This window comes from Rhinatrema bivittatum, chromosome 15 (assembly GCF_901001135.1).
Source record: "Rhinatrema bivittatum chromosome 15, aRhiBiv1.1, whole genome shotgun sequence".
NCBI classification, from domain to species: domain Eukaryota; kingdom Metazoa; phylum Chordata; class Amphibia; order Gymnophiona; family Rhinatrematidae; genus Rhinatrema; species Rhinatrema bivittatum.
The window spans coordinates 57,516,800-57,541,544 of record NC_042629.1 but is presented as its reverse complement, the minus strand read 5'-3'; the positions used below and the strand labels follow the sequence as shown (position 1 = coordinate 57,541,544).

The window sequence follows — 24,745 nt, the reverse complement described above, 5'->3', positions numbered from 1 at the left end:
CTTTGTGCAGCCATAGAATATGGTAGATGGTAGAAAAGGACTCGAAAGATCTCTCTGGTCCATCCAAATAGCATCTTGTTGCAGGGCCGTGAACACTGTTGATTTCTGGCTTTCTCTTCATTCCTTCTTAGCTAGGGGGATTCTCAGTGCTTGTCCTAGGTCTTCTTGAATTCTATTACTGTCCTTTTCATTTAATTTCATTTATTAGTATTTATCAATCGCTTTCCAGATAAAAATAGCCCAAAGCAATGTACAAACCCCCCCCCCCAATCATATGAAATTCATAAAACAAACAGAAACAATAAACAGGAATCGCCTTACCTCATTTACAGTACCAGCCATTTACCCAGCAACTGACATCTACCAGATCTTCAAACCTTTTCCAAATCACAACAAATTAGTTTCCTTCCTAAGCTGAAGTGCCAGTTTATTCCACAATGGGGGAATAAGTACACTAAGATCTCAAATTATATAGCGAAAGGCTTTTATTGATGGAAGTAGCAGCTGGCATTTCTGTGAAAACTGAGAAACCCTACCACTGCAGAACCATTGTAATTTACCAGTAAAATGTGGAGGGCACTGCCCTCTCATAATCTTAAATGCTAGTATCAAATATTTCAACTGACACCGTAATACAATAGGCAACCAATGTAGTTGCAATAGTAACGGTGCTGCCGGATACGGCCAAGCATGCTTAGTTAATTTGCGCAGCGTCATTCTACATAATCTGTAATTTACGGGTTAATTTCCCCAGGAATCCTAGATAGAGTGCATTATAATAATTGGAGCTGAGATAACGCTAGGTGCATAGGTCACTTTTTTTCTTTTTTTCAGTGCATCTCTATCTAATCAAATCTCAATGGTCTCACCAGTTTCAAATTCACATAAGAGCCAGTGCAATATGTCTTTCCTTGGATATCCAGGTACTGAACCTCCTGTGAAAGAGCTGCTTCCATCACTTCCGCTGGGAGGCTTCACCAGGCCTCCACCAGCCTTTCCATGAAGAAATAGTTTCTAATGTTACTCCTGAGTCTGTTCTCTCCTGGTGTTAGCACCAGCAAACATTTCTGCAGGTGTTTAGCACCCTTGCAGGTGAAGCCACATGCACACACAGCAGCGCCACGCGCAGCAGCGCCACACTGCGCTACACCACTTTTCCTCTTCCTATCTAAATTGTGCAAGGTGCAAAAACTCTGCTAGACCCCATGGAAGTCCTGTCTCCTCCTTTTCTGCAGAAGTGTGTGCTTCCTTTCTGAACTGGAGGTGTGTTCCTCTAGGGGGGGGGGGGAGAGGAGAAGCGTGGCATAGTGACATTAAGCTTGTGCTCTAACAGTGTCAATATAACTCACATAGGTATGGGGAAGGGGGGAGGGAGGAGAGAAGGGGAAGATGAAGGTGGGGGGACAACAGGGAAAAGCTGCTGGAGGTGAGAGGGAGTGCTAGAGGCTGGATGGGGAGTTAGGTGGAGCTGAGGCTACAGTGGTGTGACTGGAATAACTGGAGGGGGCTGAGAGGGAAATAGATACATTCTGGTATGGGTGGGGGGAGTTGAAGGAGGATAGGAGGAGGGAGGGTTAGATGGGGTGAGGGAGGGCGGAAAGAGACAAAGCTGGAAGGTTAAGAGGGGGAATGAGCAGCTAGCTGCAATCAGGTGAGTGGTAGAGAAAGGAAAGTCGTAAGGTCACAGGACGGGAGATGAAGAGTTAGTGGAACAGGAAGTCATGGTGTGAGGATTTTCGGGGAGGTAAATTACACTCATAGTTATCACTGGAAAATATTTTTCGCAGAAGAGATGCGGAGGGGATGGAGCAGTAACAGAATTCAGGGAAGCTTGGGATAGATAGAGAGTGAACAAGTGAAGGGAAAGCCAGAAATCAGCTGGGATCAATGAAGCTGCAGTAGGAAGCAAATGGGGAAGGCTAGATGAGCATTTACGGTCCTTATCTGCCATCATATTCTGGGGGGAAATGGAGAGAAGGATTATCATAATCTCTGAATCCTTCCACATTGGGTTGGGGCAGACGATGGAGAGCCAGCTCTTCCCTCTTCAGTTCAGTGTGGAAGTGGCATCAACGGGCGGAGCAGGAACAGGGAGCCCAGCACTCTCAGATGGCCCGTGCTGCCATTACTGCTCCTACCCTGGAGGTGAAAGGAGCGGTAGAGAGGGCAGATAGAGGGACACCTGCAAAGATGGAGAACTGCCTGAAGTTGGCATAAGGGGTGTGAGGGGGAATTGAGGACTACAAGAGAGTGGGGGGAGAAACAGGCGGCAGAGAGGAACATTTACACAAAAATCATGAAATCGGCACCCCTGTATTAGTTTATCTTCCTACCAGTATCCACTGTGCCAATAAAGAAGGCTTAATCCATCTCCATCTCTGCACTAATTTAGAAGAAAGCCTTCAGCAGTCTCATTTTCAATCTAAAGATCCTTTCACCTCCATGTTTTTTTGCATTAGTGTGGGGGTGGAAAAGCTGAATCATAGGCAGAGGTTAGAAGGGATAATTTTTCCCTTCAGTTCTGGTTTCTGCCTGTGGGAAGTGAAAGCTGCTAGCACAGACAAGCTCACATTCAAGACCCTTTGTTTTTTGCACCAAAAAAAAATAAGATGAGTGACTTGACTACAGTATAAAATATTGATTACATTTAAATCGTGAAAAATCTTTGCACATGGGAGGGAAATGTTTATTTTACTAATTAAATATTGAAGAGCATGTGTTTACAGCTACTTAACGTTCACAGAGGAAGCAATTCTCAAAACCTTTTGGATTTCTTTTGCAGATTGACCCTGGTTTACTTGGGAGAAATATAGTTTCGCTTTATTATTTAAAACTCAGATCCTAAAGAAAAGCAGGATGTCCTTACCTGCTTTATCTGTTAAAGGTTAAATAATCATTAAACAATGCTACACTTTTAATCTTGTTCCTTCTACTTTTTTAGATTTTTCCAGAGGGCATTAATTTCTATAGTCTAGTTCTTTTATAAAAGACAAAAAAATGTGTACCCTGTTAAGAAGCTCATGGTTGGTCTGTACACCCAGTTTGTATGTTTAATTCTAAAACTGCCTGTGGCAATCTTCAAAACACTGAATTGGTTTCTGTAGCAGAAACCTTTTCATTTGGAACAGTCTTTGGTCCTTTTCTTTGTTTTCACTGAATTATTCATGCATATATATTGCATGAGCTGTGTCTGAATCTCAGTGCCAAGAGCGTGAAGTTGCTCACCTATAACAGGTATTCTCCAAGGACAGAAGGATACATAGACCTCACCTATGGGTAATGTCAGCTAATAGAGACCAGACTTTTCTCAAGCTCCACACTTTTAAAAAGCTCTATTGAGCATGTGCGGGACTTCCTGCATCAGTGGTGTGTGCAAGGGGCCCTTCTCAGTTCAGTATAAAGATAGAGAGTTTATAGAACCAGACTGCTAGGGAAGGCAGCTTGTGAGGGCTATGCATCCTATTGTCCTTGGAGAGCACCTGTTACAGGTAAGCAACTTCACTTTCTGAGAGCAAGCAGAATGCACGAGTCTTCACAAATGCAAATCTATAGTTGCAGGCTGCCTTGAAACAAAAAAAGGGTGAAAACACAACAATGTCAATGGGCAAAACCACACAGATTTTGAGTGGCCTGCGTCCACTGAAATCTTAAGGTAATTCAGACTTGCCTTATGCTGAGATGTGCCAAGGGAGTGATATGAACTGTCAATGCCATTAGACTTATCATCCTCAACATGTTGAGAATTCACTCCTCGGTAACCCCCCGAATCATGCACCTTTGACCTCAGGAAGAAGGTCTATCAAAATGCTGTCCTCTCTGAATGGGCCACTACATGTAAAACATTTGCAAAAGATAAAGGCCCTGTCAAGTGCATTCTCTCAGGACAAACATGACAAGCTGGAATCACTGCTGGTCAAGGGTCAGAGATCTAGTCAGGTCAGCTTACAATGTTTTTGAGACAACATTGAGAGCCTTTGCAATTGGAGCATGCAGACTCTCAGGGTTGAGAGTTTCAGATTTCCATCATGATGGCAGCCCAGGCTTGCTGATATGCCCTGCAACAGAGGAAATCTTTTTGGGGATAAAGTCAAGGAAGCAGCGGATCCAATAAGAAGACCAGGCCCTCTCTGCAGGCACTCTGGGCACCTTAATCCCTTTACTATAAAATGAAGGCTAGCTATTCTTCCTGGATGTAAAGGATGTTTATACCCCCAGTCACAGAAAGTATCTCAGATTTGTAATAGGGGATCACTTCCAATACCATGTGCTGCCCTTCAGCCTAGCCCAGGTATGGTTAACTCCGGTGCTCAGGAGCTACACCCAGTCCTGGTTTTCAGGATATCCCTAACGAATGCGTGTGAGAGAGTGGGAGCGGTAAATATCGCACAGGGGCGAACTCCAGAGTACTCACTGTACTCCCACAGAAGCAGTGGAAGAGAAGAGAGGCCAAAGAAATAGACGTTTCTCCTCTTCAAAGGCAAAAGTACAAATTAGCAAAGTTCAGAGTTTTGGGCCAAAGCCACTTTGCGGGAGAGAGGATGCGGGGGGCTTGCTTTTTTAAAGACAACTAACTTTTCCCATGGCAGAGCTTGCAAGAGATGGCTCAGAATCCCCCTGGGAGCCTGTGTCTTGATTCAATGTGAAACTGAGTGCGGTACATCACCCGAAGCATTGATCATACATTGGCTGAACGTTTGATTAAATTCACTGTGTGGATTTCGATTGAGAATTTGAAGTGTTCAAGCCCCTGAGGCAGCGGCCAACGAGCTGCGAAACTCGGCCTGAGTCGGGCAACTTTTGAGCACATCTCTGTTCTAATAAATACTGAAATAAGACTGAGGCATCTATTGTGTTTTTGTATCCTGACGGCTATCATAGATCGCCTACCTCTTTGTTTTCTTGGACCAGTTAGGCAATCTCCTGTTCTTTGCGATCACCACTGGGTGAGTACCAGATTTGTGGCTCTTCTCCTCCTCTCCCAACCCAAGTATGGTACCAGATGGGTATCTACTGCTTCTCCAAAGGTTTGCCCGGTTGGCAAATGAGTCTTTCAGGTGAGGGACACAAGGTCACTGCAAAATGCCCAAACCCAGGGGCGGATTGGCCTATCGGGGGATCGGGCATCCCCCGGTGGGCCAATCGCTCCAGTCATGTGGTCTGCCGTGCGTGGCCGTGGGCAGCGAATACCCTGGCCGGTTTGACATCGTGAGTCCGCCACTGCCCAAACCTCAGAACAACCTTCAGTTACAAAAAAAAAAAAATTATATTTCTTCTAAAATACGGATCCAGCTGCTCCCATCACAGTGCCTCTCCTGCAGTTTTATGTAAAGTGAGCTTGCACATTGGGATGGGTTCACATGGGTCTCCCTCCCCTATTTCCCTTTCTTTCAGAATTTGGAAGAGAGAGACTGGTTGAGCTGTCAGTGCTTCCATAGCTCTTCTTTTGGCCATATGAGTCTTCTCCGCGTCCGTACTACTTGCTCTGTGGAGGCTGGTGTGCACACATTTTCATTAATGCGGACTTGAAAAGGTTGGGAAACTGTCTTAAGCAATCTGTCTTGGTGCACAAACCTTCCTTCCCAAGCAAAATAACAGATAACTAGCTGCTGGGTGTGAAATAGCCACAAATAATCTCTTATCCAATACCTAAGGTCCTCACCAAGGCTTCGGACCTGCAACCAAAAACAGAGGATTGGTTGATAAAAGGTTCCTACTCTCTCAGAATCCAATTCTTGGGACACTAGGGGTTACTCTATGACATGCAAGTAGGAATAAACCATTGCAGTAACCTCCCATGGGGATGTTATGGTAAAAATGGTACAATCTTCTAATCTATGTATCTTGCAGAGCATGATCTTGCTACTAGGCTATCCTCCTATGTAAGAATCCTAATGGAGTCTTACAGTAAGCTGACCAACGACAGTACAGACTAGCACCAGAACCCAAGAATTATCCTTTTTATTTTCCTTTCTATACTCTGTAAGTTTATATATTACTGCTATTAGTAGAAGAACATTCACACCAATATCTAAGGGCATTAAGACAACATAGGGAAGAAAAAGAGGGCAATGGCAGGATCTTTTTGGGAGGGAGAAGGTAGAAAAATACTTCATACATTTGATGTACTAAAGAGTGCAAAATTGAGCAAAGGCCTCTTTGTGTGCTAAAACAGCAGATAGTGCACACCATTTGCTTTTTTTTTAGCACAGACATTTGCTATTTGCTTTGCAAATAGCTATTTTTCATGCAAAATTTTAGCAAGTAAAGTATTTAAATTCATATTTAATGAGCGACTGTGATGCAAAATAATGCAAAGCAGCTCATTAACTATGAGTCCATAGTAAAGCTACGTGCAAAAAACAGCTTTGCAAACCAGATTTTGCAAAATATTTTAACTACACCTCAATGAGGTGCAGTTTACAAATGTTTGCAAAAAAGGAAAGCTAAGTATGCTTTTTCTATTGGGCGTATTTGCAGAGAATTCCTCAGTAGTACAAAAGCAAAATAGTGCACAAAATTATGTGCAAGTTAGTTCACCATCCTCAATGTTTAAGCAAATATGAGTCAGTCCCCCAAAGGGTATAGAGCTGATAATTTTGAAAGGGGGACTGAGAAGACATGCAAGACAGAGAGTTGGCAGAGCATGAGATACTGTTGGGAAGACGGGTGGGGGATGGGGGCAGACTTTAGCTTGCCTTGGTCTTCCCTCTCACTTCTAGGATACATTTCTGGGTATTTTGAACAAGCTCAGCAGTTTATCAAAGACCTGCAATAAACCTGAAGAAAACCATCATTCCTGGATTAACCTGGTCCTAAGTTTAGCCTGTGTGAGATGTCAGCTGGCACATCCTCCCTTCCCCACCCCCACTCCCGACAGCCTGCAGCTTCTCAGTTCCAGCCCAGAAAATCTAAGGAGCTTCCTTGACAGCTGCTGCATTCATGCAGTTTTAATTATTTTATTCCCTAGCAGCCTGCCTCAGGCACATATTTTAGAAAAAAATAGAGGGTTTTATATTAAATTATGTTTAGCTCAATCAACATGTGTAAGATATGAAGTGATGGTTTAATGGAATGCTGTCAGGGTTGGTATAATGAGAATTTAAAACTGTTGATATTTTATTCCAGTCAATCAATCTTACCTTTTTAACTACACCTTACCTTTTTTTTGGCATTTTATTTTAAAATCTTTTAATGAAAACATGTCGCACTACGCTGGCTGACATTGGTTTAAATATTGAGGAATATTGAGTAAGAAAAGGGAAGTGATTATCCCCTTGTACAGGTCCTTGGTGAGGCCTCACCTGGAGTACTGTGTTCAGTTCTGGAGACCGTATCTCTGAAGGGACAGAGACAGGATGGAGGCGGTCCAGAGAAGGGCGACCAAAAAGGTGAGTGGTATTCATCAAATGACTTATGAGGAGAGATTGAAGAATCTAAATATGTACACCCTGGAGGAAAGGAGGAGCAGGGGTGATATGATATAGACTTTCAGGTACTTGAAAGGTTTTAATGATCCAAAGACAACGACAAACCTTTTCCGTTGGAAAAAAATCAGCAGAACCAGGGGTCACGATTTGAAGCTTCAGCGAGGAAGACTCAGAACTAATGTCAGGAAGTATTTCTTCATGGACAGGGTGGTGGATGCCTGGAATGCCCTTCTGGAGGAAGTGGTGAAGACCAAAACTGTGAAGGACTTCAAGGGGCATGGGATAAACACTGTGGATCCATAAAATTTAGAGGATGTGAATGAAGAGAAGGGTGGCTTGCGGGAATGACAGCTACTATCTGGAGATAATACCCATATTCAATAAACATACACATGGTTAGTGTGACTCCAACATTGGTCTATGCTTCAATGGCAAGAGGAAATGTGGAAAAAAGGATCTGCATTCACAAAAAAGCGGGGAATAGCTTGCTTGTTACAGTGGTTACTACCCCAAACCAAACCAGCCTGATACTTCACTTTCAATGCATATCCAGCATAGCTCTCTGCTTCAACGGCAGGGGAGAATGAAGAAAAGATGATTTATATTCAGACAACAACAACAAGGACTGAATTGCACAGGCTGGGTAAACAAATAAGCGTGAGTGTAGCTTGCTTGTTATGGTGGTTACTACCCCGAATCAATTAAGCCTGATACTTCATTTTCAATGCATAGCCAGTGTAGCTCTCTGCTTCAATGACAGGGGGAATGAAGAAAAGTGGATTTATATTCAGACAACAACCAACGAGGACTGAATTGCACAGGCTGGGTAAACAAATAAGCATGGGAGTAGCTTGCTTATTGCAGCGGTTACTACCCCTAACCAATTAAGCTTGATACTTCACTTAATGTAGCGAGCAGTGCTGGAGCTGCATCTAATGGCAGGGGTGGAAGGGAATAGAACCAAAAAGTTACTAATAAGGGCCAAAAGTAACAGATAAGTATGAGAAAAAAAAAAGTATGAAAGCTTGCTGGGCCAATTGGATGAGCCGTTTGGTCGTCTTCTGCCCTCATTTCTATGTTTCTATATAAATGAGCAGTGTGTTAGTGAAACTCGACATCAACCAGTGCTCTTGCCAGTCAGAATCCAGCATATGCTGGATCCCCTTGTCCCCCAGCACAACCCTCTGCAGCATAATGCTGGCATGTCCACAACCCCGTTCCCAGCACCATCATTACATCCTCCCCCCCTTACCTGACCCAAATCCAGCACAATCATCACTCTTCCCCTCGCTCCGAACTGTGCCATTAAATGGGTCTCTCTTTCTTTCCGCCAGTTCCAACCATCACTTTTACAGCGAGGGATAACTGTGGCTCCCTCGGATACTTGGCAGCAGAATGAGGCCATCAGTTTGCTCTGTCTCTGGAATTAACTCTGGGGGTCAATGCAAAAAAAAAAAAAAAAAGCGCTGAAAGCGGACGCCGAGTGTTCAGCGCCCGCTTTCCATGCGAGCCCCCAGGCACCTCTCCTGGGGGCGCCATGCAATATTTAAATTAGGGGTCGCATTGTCAAGGAGGCGCTAGGGTCTACTGCGGGAGCCCATGAGCGGTCGGCTGTCAGCAGCTGTCCACCGGTTAAGAAAATCGGAGGCTGAATTTACCAGCGTCCGTTTTCCTAATTGGCACACAGCCAGGGTTTGGGAAACGGATGCTTGTTAACTTGAGCGTCCGTTTCCCAAACCTGACTGCCGGCACTTTAAAAAAAAAAAAACACATTTTAATTTATTTAGGGACAGAATTTCAAAGGGTTACGCGCGTAACTCCGAAAGCCTGCGCCTGCGCACGCCAAGCCCGGCGATGCGCCCGAGCCCCCGGGACGCGCGTATGTCCCAGGGCTTGAAAAAAGGGGCGGGGAGTGGGTGGGGTGTGTGCGGGGCCAGAGGGTTCTCCAGTGCCGCTGGGCCTGGGGATCGCGTGCCGGCATTCGGCCAGCGCGAGCAAGCTACGCCTGTCTGGAGGCAGGCGTAAATAACGAAATAAAGGTTAGGGGGGATTTAGGTAGGGCTGGGGGCGGGTTAGGGAAGGGAAGGTGGTGGGGGGGGGGGGGGGGCCCGAAAGAAAGTATCCTCCAAGGCCGCTCTGATTTCAGATCGGCCTCGGAGGGAACGGTTAAAGCCATCGGGGCTCCCCTAGGGCTCGGCGCACGCAAGTTGCACAAGTGTGCACCCCCTTGTGCACGCCAACCCCGGATTTTATAACATGTGCGCACGGCTGCGCGCACATGTTATAAAATCGGGCGTAGATTTGTGCGCACCGGGTTGCGCGCACAAATCTATGCCCGCGCGTAAGTTTTAAAATCTGGCCCTTAATCTTTAGTTCTTCCTACTTAATATCACAACAATATTAAATAGGAGGATGTACAGAAAAGCAGTATTTTTTGCTTTTCTGTACAATTTCTGAGTGCAAAACTGTGCATTTTGGACACACTTTTTTTTTTTTTTTTGCATTTCGGGTGAGTAACTAATAGCCTCATCAACGTGCATTTGCATGTGATGAGCACTATTAGTTTCATTGCATGTTGGATGCGGGTTGTGGAGGCGCTAATCGGCTGAGCACACTGTATTGCATCGGCCTGTCTGTCAGGTGCCTATGGCACGATGCCACCAGCTGCCCCATTCAATACTGCCAAAAAAAAAAATATTCCCAAGTAAAAGGAATTTAATCTGACAAACTAGTAATAGCATTAACAGTCAGACTCCTGTTTCACCACACCTTTTCCCCCCTTAAAAGGAGAACCTGGCCTGCAGCCTATTCAGAGCACTGGTCTGCTCTCAGCTGCTTAGGACAGCGCTGGTTCATCCACTCCCATTTTCACTGCCTTTCCTGTGCTGAATGGTGAAGTTGTACATTTTGCAAAGACAGATTTGTTTGGGTTTCTCCTGGGACTCTCTTCAGCCAGGCTTAGGAGCCTGTGATCTGTGATATTCAGCTTGCTGAGGGCCGAGGCATTCCTTTTCAACAGTGGCATGTGCCGCCTCTTTGTCCAGGAGCTTGCAGCTCAGATACACAATCGGGAGATCCACAGCTCCAATGCCATAAGCTAAGGTGTCAGCCTGTGCCACAAATCTTTCATTATACTGTAGCCAGGGGCGGACTGTAGGAAAATATCAGCCCGGGGGATTTTTTTCCAAACAGGCCCATGGGTTATATACCCGACACCCTTGTGTGCTTTCTGGTGCAGCACATGTTCAATGGCTCCCAAAGCATAGCAAGCTGATCCTTGACAGGTCCATTACATGACCTGGAGCCAAAATATCGCCATGTAAATTCCACATTTTTCCTGAATAACCAAGAAGTAGAGCACACGCCTAGACCAGGGATGAGCAAACTGAACTGCATTCCCCCTTCCATCCATTCAACTGGATTGGCCCCGTGCCCCTCACAAGCCTGGTTAACACAGAAAATGACAGCAGAAAAAGACCCAAGTGCTCCATCCAGTTTGCCCAGCAAGTTTTTGTTTGCTTGTTTTATTTCTTTTAGGGCAATAACTGCTGCTCCATGCAGGTTACCTCTTTTTTTCATGTCTGTCCGTTAGCTACTGTCAGTTGTTGGTCATAATGTAACCTATTTATTCAGTAATTTGTTATAATGTAACTTTTTTTCTTCCGATTTCTCTTCCTCCTCTTCCCTTTCGTTTTATGTAAACCGATGTGATGTCGTTACGAACTTCGGTATATAAAAATGTTTACATAAATAAATAATAAATCTCCCTGTTTCTCCCACACCCTTTTGAACTTCCTCACCTTTTTTGGGATGGCATTCCATGCATCCACCACCCTTGGAGAAATATTTCCTAACACTGTTCCTATCCCCTCAGAGTTTCATACCATGACCCTAGTTCTACAGATTTCTTTCCATTGGAAAAGGTTTTAGTCTTATGTATCATTAATGCCTTTCCTGAAAGACAATTATATATCCTGGATTCCTGAGCTGGTGTCAAAGTCTTTTGCTGAACAAATTGCCAAGTGATGAGGCAACCACACTGCCAACCAGTGACTCAGATACAGACACACATTCTGCTGTTGTGCTGCTGCTCATGTGCTCACTTACCAGGTCATTTTCAAAGGAGTTACATGTGTAAATGTAACATACTAACATAGCAATGTTCAGAAGTCCATTTATAACTTACAGTGCACTTACACATCTTAAACCTATTATTTATTATTTCACCTGGACCTCTAGCACCCCTAGTTAAGGCTAAAGCATAGAGAATGGGAGGACCCACTACAAATGTTTGAAACAGTTGAGAAACAGAATGTCCGATAATTAAGATTTCATATAAAATGTTTAAAAAATTTCCCAAACATCAATAAAATATTTCAGAACAGCAGACAATACCCAACAATTAAAACCAATAAAGATTAAAAAAAAAAAAATCCCCTTTTCTTAAATAAATAAATAAAATGTCTCAGAACATTTTCTTTTGATTCCAAAAGCTCAGAGATGGTCAGGAGTGAGGGACGTGCACAGACTTTCTCCTCTCACTCTCATATACACACATTCAACACATACACACACTCTCAGGCACTCACTGACACCCATGTTCAGGCACACACAGTCACACACACTCATTGACTCGTACGCACAGGCACCGACTGAGACTTTCTCACATGCTGACACACACAAATCTTCAGTCAGACACTTTTTCAGACACACAAATGGTCAGTCTCATACACTTTGTCAGATGCTCACTGAGACAAACAGTCACACACACACAAACACTGTGACACACACTCTCACATGCTGACACACAAACGTTTGGCCTCACATGCACACTCACAAAATGTCACACACACATTGTCTCACATGCATTCTCTCACAAAGTGTCACACAAACGTTCGGCCTCACATGCATTCTCTAACAAAGTATCACACAATCATTGTCTCACGCATTTTCTGTGTCACACAAATGTCACACACATTTTCTCAGTGTCACACAAATGTCTCACATATTTTCTCAGTGTCACACAAACGTCTCACACACACACACACACACTCTCACATGCAGACACATATACGCTCAACCTCACACACACTTTCTCTCACAGTGCCACACATGCTTAATCACACAGTCACATACTGTCTCCCCCCCACCCCAAAAAGTGCAGGAGCAGCAGCAGCAGCAGCCTACTATTTATTTGTATTTATTGAAAAGGTTTTGTATACCGTCATTTGAAAATACATCACAACGGTTTACAGTAAAAAAAACAAATAACAGAAACAGTATATAAATCTACATTATTTGTCTAAAAGACCGGATACAATAATTTAAAATAGGAATCACAGGTAAACAAAACAATAATTTGAGACTCTTGATGTTAATGCCCCTTTTTTTGATCTTCCAGATAGGCTCGCTGGAAGAGCCAGGTTTTTAGGTCTTTTCTAAATTTCCTTATATCAGTTTCCAGCCTTAAGTCTGCAGCCATAGTATTGCAAAGGCTAGGTCCTGCAATGGGGATGACTCTCTCACGCACCAAGATCAAGTGTGCCGTATTTCCTGAGGGGGTATGAAGTAAACAGTGTAGTCGATTTGAGAAATGTAGCCAGTCGGTTTTCTGTCCATATATTGCCTTATGAAGAATGCAGCAAGTTTTACACCACATTCTCTGTGTAATCGGAAGCCAGTGTAATTGTAGCAAAACTGGTGTAATGTGATCTGGTTTTTTTGCAATTTGTTAGAACTCTAGCTGCAGCCTTTTGCAGAACCTGCAGAGGACGTAAAGTGGTTTGTGGACGGCCTAATAGTAGTGAGTTACAGTAGGCCAGTGTGTGTTTGTTTTTTACTCAGCATGGTAGTTAGAGGGATGCAAGCAAAGCCTTGGATTAGCAGGGTCCCGGGGAGCTGACGGCCTGTTGCTGCGGGAGGAGGCAGGCTCTAAGCCTCCATACTGATTTTGTTCTTGCAGCATGGAGGCAGCAGCGGAAGATCTACTGCCCTCTTCCCGAAGGGAGAGACAGAACCCGAGGGGAGGTGCCTATACTGTTTCAGGCCTCCGCGGGGGGGGGGGGGGCGCAGGAGCCCTTCTTCCTCGACCCGAGCGCCTCTGGGGTGCAGCGTTTCTCTACCAGGGAGAGCCGTGGCTGCGCTCTCCTTTCCTTTAGCTCCTGGCCTGCAGGACGTCCTCCCGCCAGCAGAGGGCGTGGGGGAGCAGCGCTTACCGGCAGCTGCTCCTGCTTCCCCTCTGCCCGCTCTCTGGTGCAACAGAAACTGCACGGGGCTCTTTAGGCTTGTGAGTCCTGCTGGCTCCCTGCAGTTCAGATTACAGAGGGAAGCTGGCAAAGGTGGAAGAAGAAGTACTGGGTAAGCCTGCTCCCAGACTTCTGCTGTTCAAGGATTTGGGGGAGCTGAATGAGGAGAGAGTGTGGGAGAAAAGGAAGGAGGCATGGGGAAAGGAGATCATGCAAGAAGCGAGAAGAAAAAGTATTAAAATATCTACTCTGAGGGAAAGAGAACTGAAATAATTACCATAATAGCACTGCCCACAGATAAGGGCTGTTTAGGTTCATGGAGTCTATCACTGCCACCCCCCCCCCCCCCCCCCCCCACACACACACACACACACACAATGCCATAGACCTCAGCTATCTCTGACTCTCTCCTCACATCTTTGCCACTCAGCCTTTCTTAAATTCTGTTACAGCAGATGAAGTCTCCAGCGCTGAACACAATATTCAAGGTGGGGTTTTACTCCTCCATCCTCTCTTCATCTCTCATCCAGGCTATTCTGATAGCTTGCTTGTGGCCTCCCTGACCTTTTTTTCCTTCTTCCCCTTCAGATGGTGCAGAACGTTTCCACTCATTTTATCTTCGTGTCCACACGGTTCCCTGTGAAGTGCCACCACCACCTCACAATTGTTGAGGTCCATGCTCTCCTCCCTTTTTCTGCTCGTATTTCCTGCTCTACTCTTTCATGTTCTTTCCACTTTTAGTTTTGCCTTCCTTGCTGTGCTGCACATTAACTGAATCTCATCCTAGTGTTCAGTCCTTTCACTTTGCGTCCCCTTTCTCTGGAATAAGCTTCACCCAAATGTCCACCTGTCTACAGCTCCTAAATAAACCTGCATTATTACACTTTGTCTCACCTCACTCACTTTGAATGATGAATTGACTCACCTACAGTCAGTGTTATCTCCTTCAGTCACTGACTCTCTATCTGACCCTGGGGAAGTCAGTTTATTCCCTTGTGTCACAGTCACTGACTCTGTGTGACCCTGGGGGAGTCACTTTATCCCCCTGTGCCTCAGTCCTGACTCTCTGTGTGACCCTGGGGGAGTCACTTTATCCCCCTGTGCCTCAGTCCTGACTCTCTGTTTGACCCTGGGGGAGTCACTTTATCCCCCTGTGCCTCAGTCCTGACTCTCTGTTTGACCCTGGGGAAGTCACTTTATCCCCCTGTGCCTCAGTCCTGACTCTCTGTGTGACCCTGGGGGAGTCATTTTATCTCCATGTGCCTCAGTCACTGACTCTCTATCTGACCCTGGGGGAGTCAGTTTATTCCCTTGTGTCACAGTCACTGACTCTCTGTGTGACCCTGGGGGAGTCACTTTATCCCCCTGTGCCTCCGTCACTGACTGTATGACCCTGGGGTAGGTTATTTCCCTGTGCTTCGGTCACTGACTGCCTGTGTGACCCTAAAGGAGATGCTTTATCTCCCTGTATGATGCTGTACAAGGCAGTTTATCTCCCAGTTCCTTCGTTCTCAGAAATACAACCAGGTAACAATAATATTAATATTGTATATCCCTTTTTATATAGCTCTGCGTAAACTCCTGCGATTGAAGTTCCTTTCAGAGCTGCAGTGATGTCCTCCCTCTGACTGCCGTGCTTGGCTCTCCCTCCCCTCCAGCTGCAGGGCCCTCCTCTGAGCCAGGGGCTGGCCTCCAGGTCTCCTGCTTGCCACTTCTAGGCCTCTCCTAGCCACGGTTTCCGAAATGGTTGCCTTTGGTGACTTGGGCTGTGCAGGCTCCCCGTCTCGTTTCCAGCAGCCTGGGCCCCAGGCCACTTATAGCCTAAGCACCCTTTCCAAAGGCTCGGCCCTCCTCAGTCCCAGGCTCTGTACACAGGGTCTCCCTCCCTCCCTCCCTGCTGCTTCCAGACTTGCCAAACCTGTTCTGTGTTGGGGGGGGGGCATTTATCTATGTGCAGGAAAAGCCACGTCTCCTGGGAAGGGGGGGTGAGAGGGGGAGAGCGCAGATCTAAGAAGGGAAGAGACAAGTTGGTACAAGGCCCGGCTGCAGCTCCCTCTCCCCGCCTCGCTCGCAGTCAGCACACAGTGAGGGGCTTATAGTCTCTCCCCGGCATCCGCACACGTTAAGCCGCCGCGGGCTACCTGAAGCCCGCAGCCAACAGGTGCGGGCAGAGGAGAGGAGATGAGGCGCTGCCTGCCAAAGAGGAGCAGGAGCCTGAAAGCGCGGCTCGCCGCCCCCTGACAGCTGCCGGCGTTGTTGGGGGGAGGGGGGGGAGTCCCTTCGGCCCAGGTCGCTCTGCTCCAGGAGGGGCCATCATGGATCCGGGAGACCGAGGGAGCCGCCGCCGCCGCCGCCACCAATGAGGTACTGCCCGCGCCCTCTCGCCGCCGCCGCCGCAGCGCTTGCAGGCTGCTTTCTCTCGGTCTCCTTTCCAGCGCGGGGGGTTTGGTGCCCACACGGAGGCTTCCCGGCGCCTCTCGCGGCTGCTCTCGCGGCGGGCTGCTGCTTCCATTGCCTCGGGCCTGCTCGGTGAGGGGGAGTGCGGAATGGGATACGAGGTGTTTCCCGGTCCGCCGGCCCGGCTGCTCCAGCCCTGGTTTTGCCCTGTGCTCTGGATGGACTTGAACCTTCGGATTTTTCTCGTTCACTTCCTTTAAGGACCCCGGAGCTACAAAGCCATGCGTGCAGTGGGGCAAACCGAGGACTGGATTAGCAACCCTACCCGAGCATGGGGAAGTGGCAAAAACCCAGAAGTAGGAGGGAGGCTTTGGGCCACTTCTGGATTTTTGTGTTTTGTTTTTTTGTTTACATCCCCCTCTTCTGATGCATTCTGGGACCTGTAGTGCTGCTTTCAAATAGCAGAAGCAAGGATGGCCCAAGGGTTTAGAGCCGGGCTAGTAACACTGAAGCTGTGGATTGATTCAAAGCCCACCCACAGTCAGTAATAGCCTGGTTTCCAGCCTTGACAACAAGAGCGGGCATGAATCCTCAGAAAGACACCCAACAAGAGTGGGTGTGAGCCAGACAGACACAGTTTAATCAATTTCAGGCTCTGTGGAGAAGAGGCAGGATGTTAGTCTCAGTTCTATACTGTACAAGTCGGTGCTGGGTCTAGAGAAATGGGAGGGTTGAAGGTCTTAATAGGCTTATGTGGGAAGAGGAGATGTTTGATTTAAGCTCCAGTGTTCTTGCTCCTCTGTATATGGAAGTTTAAAACTGCATTTTTTTTTTTAAATGAGTCTTGGGTACATAAGAACATAAGCATTGCCATCGTGGGACAGACCAAGGGTCCATCAAGCTCTATATTCTGTTTCCAACAGTGGCTAATCCAGGTCACAAGTACCTGTCAGGATCCCAGTCAGTAGATAGATTCCATGTTACTAATGCTTAGAGATAAGTAGTGGCTTTTCCCAAGGCTATTTGGTTAATAACACTTTATGGACTTCTCTTCCAAGAACTTGTGCCTTTCTTAAACCCAGCTATGCTAACTGCCTTAACCACATCCTCCAGCAGTGATTTCCAGAGCTTAATTGTGGATTGAAAAAGAATGTGCTCTAATTTGTTTTAAATGTGCTACTTACTAACTTCATGGAGGGTCCCCCCCCCCCCCTTTTTTTTTTTCTTTTTGTAAAAGCAGATAACCAATTCTCATTTACCCATTCTATTCCACTCTCTTTACCCACAGACTCTGCCCCGGGTTTCAAATCAAAGGTACTCATGGCCCACTGTGTGTGTGAGTAGAATTTTGCCTGAAGATTTGTAAATGCAACCTGTGTGCTTGCTTTTTTTCCTCCTCCTGTCTTAAAGATGCTTCCAGGAATGCCACTTGAAAGTGTGGCTAGCAGTTAGGTGCATTGTCTCGGTAATCTGGTCAGCCTAGGTAGACTCAAATGAGACAATCTGAGGACAATGTTCAAAGCCATTTACCCCAGGCAGATTTGATGTTCTGTAAATTGCTCTCCTCGGAACTGCTAGAAAGTACACGCAGAGTCCACGAGAAGAACACCTTTTTAGCCATATACGAAGAGGCATTTCCAGGGCCATGTTTAGCTCGGGGGAGTAAAGTGCTCATGCAGAATGGCATTTTTCCAGGCGCAGAAAAAGGAGGTGCATAGTCCATGAGGACTTTGGTGCCAGCGCACCGGCGTAAGCAAGCTTTCAAACGAAAAGCTAAACACGGGGGGGGTGTTTCTCTGAAAATTTCCTACCAGGTCCATAGGTACAAAACTATCCACCTGGTGGGATACTGAAAATTACCTCCTGTAGGAAGTCCTGAAACCCATTGGAAACAATTCCCTCTCAGCTGGATTAATACAACATGGGCTGTCTATAACGTGGAAAGGCTAACAGCTGAATGGAAGAATAAAATAGGAGGGGACTTCATAGAACTTCACAGGCATTTGTAGAGTTTTGTCTTGATGATCTATGGGCATCTGCTATTCTTGCTATTCTTCTTTTTCTTTCTTTTGGCTCTCTTCAAACTCTGTTTTTGGTTCTATTAATGCTAAAAAATTGTTTTGATCTTGATGCGTACGTCTGCGTTGGTAGGTGTTCTAACTTCTCGTTTATTCTCCAGGCTGAAACGTAAGCTTACCGCCAGGGCGTGCTTTAGAAATGTTTGCAGCAGGTGATGTAGCTTATGAGGCAGCAAAGCTGATGATACCCCCTGCATGCGTCATAGTAGTGTCAGCAGTTTTGTGTTGATTCAAGGATTTATTGTTCGGTTATTATATATTTATTTTCAAGATTTTGATCCTGCACGTTCTGCCTTCTAGGCGGATTACGCAATGAACACGTGAGTTTAAAAACATGACCTGATAATTTGTATGCAAATAAAAACTAGGGGTGTGCACAGACATAAGAAATATGAAATAAGAAAAAAAAAAACCCGATGAGGTACGCACCAAAGCAAAAAATCTGTCAGGATGCATGGGCGGAAGGGTGTGTTAATCCCCTCCCTTTTACCATTATTTTCTTCTTCATGGGGCAGGGGTGAGCCTCGGTCTCTTCTGCCTCCCGGGGGGGGGCATGCGTACACAGGACACGAGCAGCTCGCCGCCGGCTGGAGGAAGTTTAATAACGGTGCCAGCCTCCGGCTGCAGGTGCCCTTTGTAAGCAGGGCCTGACCAGGGATCGCTCATGCGCTGTGAAGGGCAAGAGAATTCGAGGGGGAGGACCAGGGTTGGTTTTTTTTAAATCTTTTTGTCAATAATGACATTTTAAAATGAAACGAAAGAAAATGAGCAAAATTTCATGTACGTTTGTTTCCTTTCAAACTAATGGACCCTCCCTCCTCACTTCAGCTTCCATCGGGTCAGTTGTGACCATTCCTCTGCTGTCTCCAGAATATGTCCTTCTACCCTAGCAGCTGTAAGGCCCATAAGAAATATCCCCATGCCTATCGGCCTTAGGGTGACTCACTGCAGGATTAACCCCTCATACTGGTTGAAAATGTCAAAAGAATGTTTGGCATAGTTTTTGGGGTTGGTTTTTTTTTTGCTTTATCCTGAAATATATAACCCATCCTCAGGGCGTAGGCCTTAGCGTTGTGCTGCAGCAGACTCTGATTCGTGTCTGCTGTCCGACCGGGCCTGTAAGGCTTGGATATACCGGAAAGCCCTCCGCATAGCGCACAGGACTGAGGCACGGTCTAGGAGCCCTCCAGCCCTCAGGGCTAGCAAGGGCATGCATTCTGGATTTGTGATTTACAAAATCAGGGAGAATTGCATTTGAAAGTCAGTTACTGTGTCCAGCCCTCCCAGTATTGGGGCAGCCATAGGACCCGCAATGGTCGCCTCATGTGTGGCGCCCGCTATCTGAGCAACTTGCACTTGTTCGTCCGAGGAATTTTTTGTATGTGTGGTCCCCTGCTCTCTCAGCAGCCACTGGATCATCCTCTGCCTCTGAACAGTTGAATGACCCCTTGGGTCTGTGTCTGGGGAACTCTTGAGCCCTTTGATCACGGGCCCTCTATTTTATGGGCAGTCCTAGAACCTTTGACCCTGTCCTCTGCATTACAATAATGGTAAATATGGCCCCTTGCTCTTTGCTATCCCAGCAGCCTCGGGGTTCATCCATTGCTTTCTCTGCAGTGTGAGGCTCAAATGTGATGATATTTTTCAAGAACACGTAACCAAGCCCCTCGGCTGCCATCACTAAGAATCTGATGTCACATCTTTTATACAAGAGAATGGGATGCCTGGTGGCTGTTTTAACTTATTCTCCCCTCAGTGCCTGCCTGTCCTCCTTGTATTACCTCAGAGTGCAGATGGCACATTCCACCCCTGCATGCCAAAACTCCCTTCTCCATTAACAAGGGCAGGATCTGCTTCCTTTCACATGAGTGTCATAAGTCGCAGCTCCTAGTTGAGTAGGGGTGAAGGAACTGCTGATGGTTAATGTTTGTGTTTCCTACAAACCTGAAAAGAGGTTGCAAAACCCGGGCTCTGGCGGTGCGAAAGGACTTCTCCACGTTCACCCTGTGGACGTCTTTGCGATATGAAAATACACAGCTTTGCACGACAAAATGGTGCTGGCAGGTTGGGCTGCTGAGCAGCCTTGCTGGGATTATTTTTACAGATTTTACAGATTTGCGGATGATACAAAATTATTCAGAGTAGTTAAATCACAAGCGGATTGTGATACATTACAGGAGGACCTTGCAAGACTGGAAGATTGGACATCCAAATGGCAGATGAAATTCAATGTGGACAAGTGCAAGGTGATGCATATAGGGAATAATAACCCTTGCTGTAGTTACACGATGTTAGGTTCTATCTTAGGAGCTACCACCCAGGAAAAAGATCTAGGCATCATAGTGGATAATACTTTAAAATCGTTGGCTCAGTGTGCTGCAGCAGTCAATAAAGCAAACAGAATATTAGGAATTATTAGGAAGGGAATGGTTAATAAAACAGAAAATGTCATAATGCCTCTGTATCGCTCCATGGTGAGACCGCACCTTGAATACTGTGTACAATTCTGGTCGCCGCATCTCAAAAAAGATATAATTGCGATGGAGAAGGTACAGAGAAGGGCGACCAGAATGATAAAGGGGATGGAACAGCTCCCCTATGAGAGAGGCTAAAGAGGTTAGGGCTGTTCAGCTTGGAGAAGAGACGGCTGAGGGGGAATATGATAGAGGTCTTTAAGATCATGAGAGGTCTTGAACGAGTAAATGTGAATCGGTTATTTACACTTTTGAATAATAGAAGGACTAGGGGGCATTCCATGAAGTTAGCAAGTAGCACATTTAAGACTAATCGGAGAAAATTCTTTTTCACTCAACGCACAATAAAGCTCTGGAATTTGTTGCCAGAGGATGTGGTTAGTGCAGTTAATGTAGCTGGGTTCAAAAAAGGTTTGGATAAGTTATTGGAGGAGAAGTCCATTAACTGCTATTAATCAAGCTGACTTAGGGAATAGCCACTGCTATTAATTGCATCAGTAGCATGGGATCTTCTTGGTGTTTGGATAATTGCCAGGTTCTTGTGGCCTGATTTGGCCTCTGTTGTAAACAGGATGCTGGGCTTGATGGACCCTTGGTCTGACCCAGCATGGCAATTTCTTATGTTCTTAACCTCCCAGCATTTGATGGCGCTGCCTTTTAGAGAGCAAATTAATTATTTTCAGTTGCCGTTTTAGCTTCTTGGGTGGTTCTGGAAAATGAAACGGAGTCTTCACCTCTTAAAAAAGTGGCTGGAAACTCAGAGCAGCTTTCCTGTCTGTAGCTGCCCCCAGCCTCACACCTCTTTCAAGCCCCCTTTCTAGCCACTCTGATGGGGGTTAGACTGAGGAGTAGCATTAGTAAGGGAAAGGATGGCGGACGTGTGGAATGGTCGCTCAGGGAGGAGGTTGAGACACAACAGCAACAGAATTCAAGAAAGTCTGGGATTAAGTTTTCCTAGCTGCGAAGAAGTGAGAGGAAAGTCAGAGAGAGCTGGGGGTCTGTGATACCACCAGGAAGGTAACTGGTCAGACTGGATGGGCCTGCCTTCCATAACCTTTTTCTTATGGACTCAAGTCCTCTCGTGACATTTGTGTCTGTGATTGCAGACATTCATACTGGAAGGGCACACATCACACTGGAAGGGTGGAAAGGTCATACCTACTGCTGCATGAAGGGGATATTAGTTTTACCACCAGAGGAGGGGGGGTGGGATTTTTCCAAGTCATTTACATGCATAAACCCTAGTTTTATGCGCGTAAATGGTCTTTCTAAAATTGAACTGGACCGGGTGTGTGTAAAAGTTTGCACATAACCTGGTTTCATGCATACTTTTATGTGCACGGAGGGAGCGGGATTAGAGTTGGGGCAGATTCGGCACTTACGCTCACGGTTTATTTTAAAATGCGTGCGTTTAAGTGTACGCGCGTAAGTTACTCCCTCCAAAGAGCAGGGGAATCTTTAGGTGAGTGAATGTATACGCATCCTCGGCCAATTACCCAGGAGGTTTCAGTGCATGCATTTTGCTTTGTGTACACAGAGTATGTCAGAAAGGAGATTGTAGCTTTTGGAAGAAGGTGAGGCCAAGAGACGGGGAGAGATGGAAGGCCAGTGGAGGAATGGAAAGCAAGAGACCTGGAGGAAGGAAGATGGGGTGAGGGATGAAACTGAAATGAAGAGGTCATGATGGAAGGAAAAGAGAAGAGAAGGAAGTGGAGAGTGAGGTGAAGAACGAGAACCTCCTATAGGAAGGAGACCCAGAAAAAGGAATTGGGAGCAGGCAGAGTGAAATGATCCCAGCTTATGCTTGGCTTGTTTTACTGCTCAAAGATCTTAGGGCACCTGGATTTCTTTCTAGTCAGAGTCCCTGCCAAGTGGCCATAGCCATGTAGCCCAAGGTTGCCTTATGACTAGGTTTGCCAGCTGACTGCGTGCAAAATCAAGACTGGATTAACCCGACCAGCAGAAGTGGAGCCAGTTAAACAAATTTGTTTATGCCTTATCCACATTAGAGAGCTACCTCAGCCTGGCCAAGTCGCAATGCTTTTGGGCCAGGTTGAAATGCAGCACAGAAATTCCCAGGAAAAAGAAAATGACAAATTTTACACACCGCAGCTTTCTCTGAATTCTGGGACTTGGCATTGCACCCAGAGATTATTTGCGGGGATGCAATCAGTTCTCCCAGAGACTTCCTGATAATGCCAGGATGGAGTCAGAGGGCAGCCAAAGTGTGCCGCCCGAGGCAAGCCCTGTGTATTCTTCTATATAGGTGTAGTGGAGCTTTTAAACCCGCCAGTGTTTTTTTTTTGAAGGGAGTTCAGTATTGGGAGGGGCTATTTTCAAAAGCCCCAGGTTGTGTGTGAACTGCACCAGCTATTTTAGCATCGTTTTCCTTTGAAAATGAGCAGGTGCAAAGCATGCACGTTGAGAGCTCCGACGACTGCGGCCGGAGGCAGAGTTAGCGTCTCCCCTGCAGGCACTGTTTTCCTCCCCCAAGCGTGCCCAGAGGAGACCTGCCTTTTTAGTGCGGTAAAAGGATACCTGCGCTATGGAAGCCCTGCATGGCCTCTGATCCACTTTTCAAGGGGGGGGGCAGCTTTCAGTCCCGTCGTCAGTGTGCCCTCGCCAACGTGCAGCTGGACTTCCGCGCTCACCTGGGAGGAAGTGGGATTCCGGATACAGGAAAAGATCCTGGACCTGGAGATGAATGACCCACTTATTCCTTACAGATACGTAAGCTTGCTGCCAGATGTGCTGTTTGCCAGGACTCTGCATCCAACACACAGAGGGGGGATGGACCCGGAGGTGTTTACAGAAACAAGCAGCAGCGACCTCCTATCCACTCTAGGGCAATCAGTTCCTACTGCTGTCAAACCTCCCCATCCCACTACATCTTGGGATTTTCCTAATGAAACGAAATACTTGGCATTAAGAAAACCAGAACTGGATTTGTCTGGGGAGATGGTTCCTGTTTCTATCAGCATAGCATCTGTGCCTAGGATGATGCTGTGGATGTTGTCTGAGAGCCTGTGGTCTGTGGAATTTCCCACCCCTAACTCCACATCTGCCGGTGTTTTCTTTGGACTGGAATTTTGTGTGCTGTTAATTTTTTTGGAGGGGGTGAGGGGGGCCTTTCATTGAGGCAGATTTGCCATCTCATCAGGCCCTTGCCACCTCTGAATCCTCCAGCTCTAAGGATCCCGGCTCGTCTCCAGTGCTCCTGGGACCTGTTGTTTTCAGGATTTTACAAAGCAGTGAAGCACCACACGTGACCCGGGTCAGTCATGGAAAAGCAGCCATGGGGGTTCCTCCTTCAACAAACCAGGGCAGACCGTAACCTAGGAAAGGAACAACATTCCTTGTTCACAAGAAGAAAAACCAAATCTAACAGCGCTATCAGTATTTAATCCAGGGGTTACATCTCCAGATCAGCCTCTGAAACCAGGCATAAACTGTGGTCCTCATCCCACCCTGAGAAGGATCGGGCCAGTGATCCTCCATGTCCCATGTCTGCCGTTGGTGCCTTAAGAGCAGGTGAGGAGACACAAAATCACCCGGAGGTCCGCTTTATGTCCTGCGGTGGTGCCGTGAGACAGAAGGGGCAGAGTCAGCTGCAGGTGGCCATGTTTCCCTGCCCCGTGAGGTGCAGGGAGGTGGAAGGGGTAGGCACACCTGGGGATGGTCTTTCCACCCTGTACTGTGTGACTGCCTCAGTGTTTTTGTGATTCTTTTATTGTACTAGCTCTGGCACCACAAAGCAGAGTGTGAGGATGTGGCATCGCTTTAACTTGGCGGGAACAGAGCGGCAATTCCATTAAAGATGATAATGCAAAGCTCTAAAGCATTCCTGACATATTTTATCCTCCCCCCCTCCAGGAAAGGCAGGTTTGCTCAGGGCCATGTGGACTGTGTCTGAGGCTTTCCTCTCTCTTTTTTTTTTTTTTCAAGCAAACAAAACCGAGTTTGACGCGTGCTGTCTGTGCTGGAGTTTGCCACAGGGCCAGACTGGGGCCCACAGGATCGTTGAAGCAACCGTTCTCCAGAGCTATTAGAGAGATCTCCGTTCTGAGAAGCTCAGCCCAGGATCCTTTCTCCGCGGCCCACGCTCTGGAAATGGAACGCGTGTG

General features: G+C 46.6%; 1 protein-coding gene across 4 annotated transcripts in view; it reads left to right on the top strand.

Moving 5' to 3' along the window:
* Positions 1–15,609: 15,609 nt before the first annotated feature.
* Positions 15,610–24,745, top strand: part of ARHGEF19 (Rho guanine nucleotide exchange factor 19) — a 63,797-nt gene continuing 54,661 nt past the window's right edge. Inside the window, exons 1-2 of one of the 4 annotated variants that reach the window (XM_029578663.1) lie at positions 15,613–16,036; positions 17,358–17,383. The gene's annotated coding sequence lies outside the window, so the exon portion shown is untranslated. Of the gene's footprint in view, positions 16,037–17,357; positions 17,406–24,745 lie in introns of all 4 variants that reach the window. The other 3 variants (XM_029578662.1, XM_029578664.1, XM_029578661.1) reach the window with 3 other exon arrangements.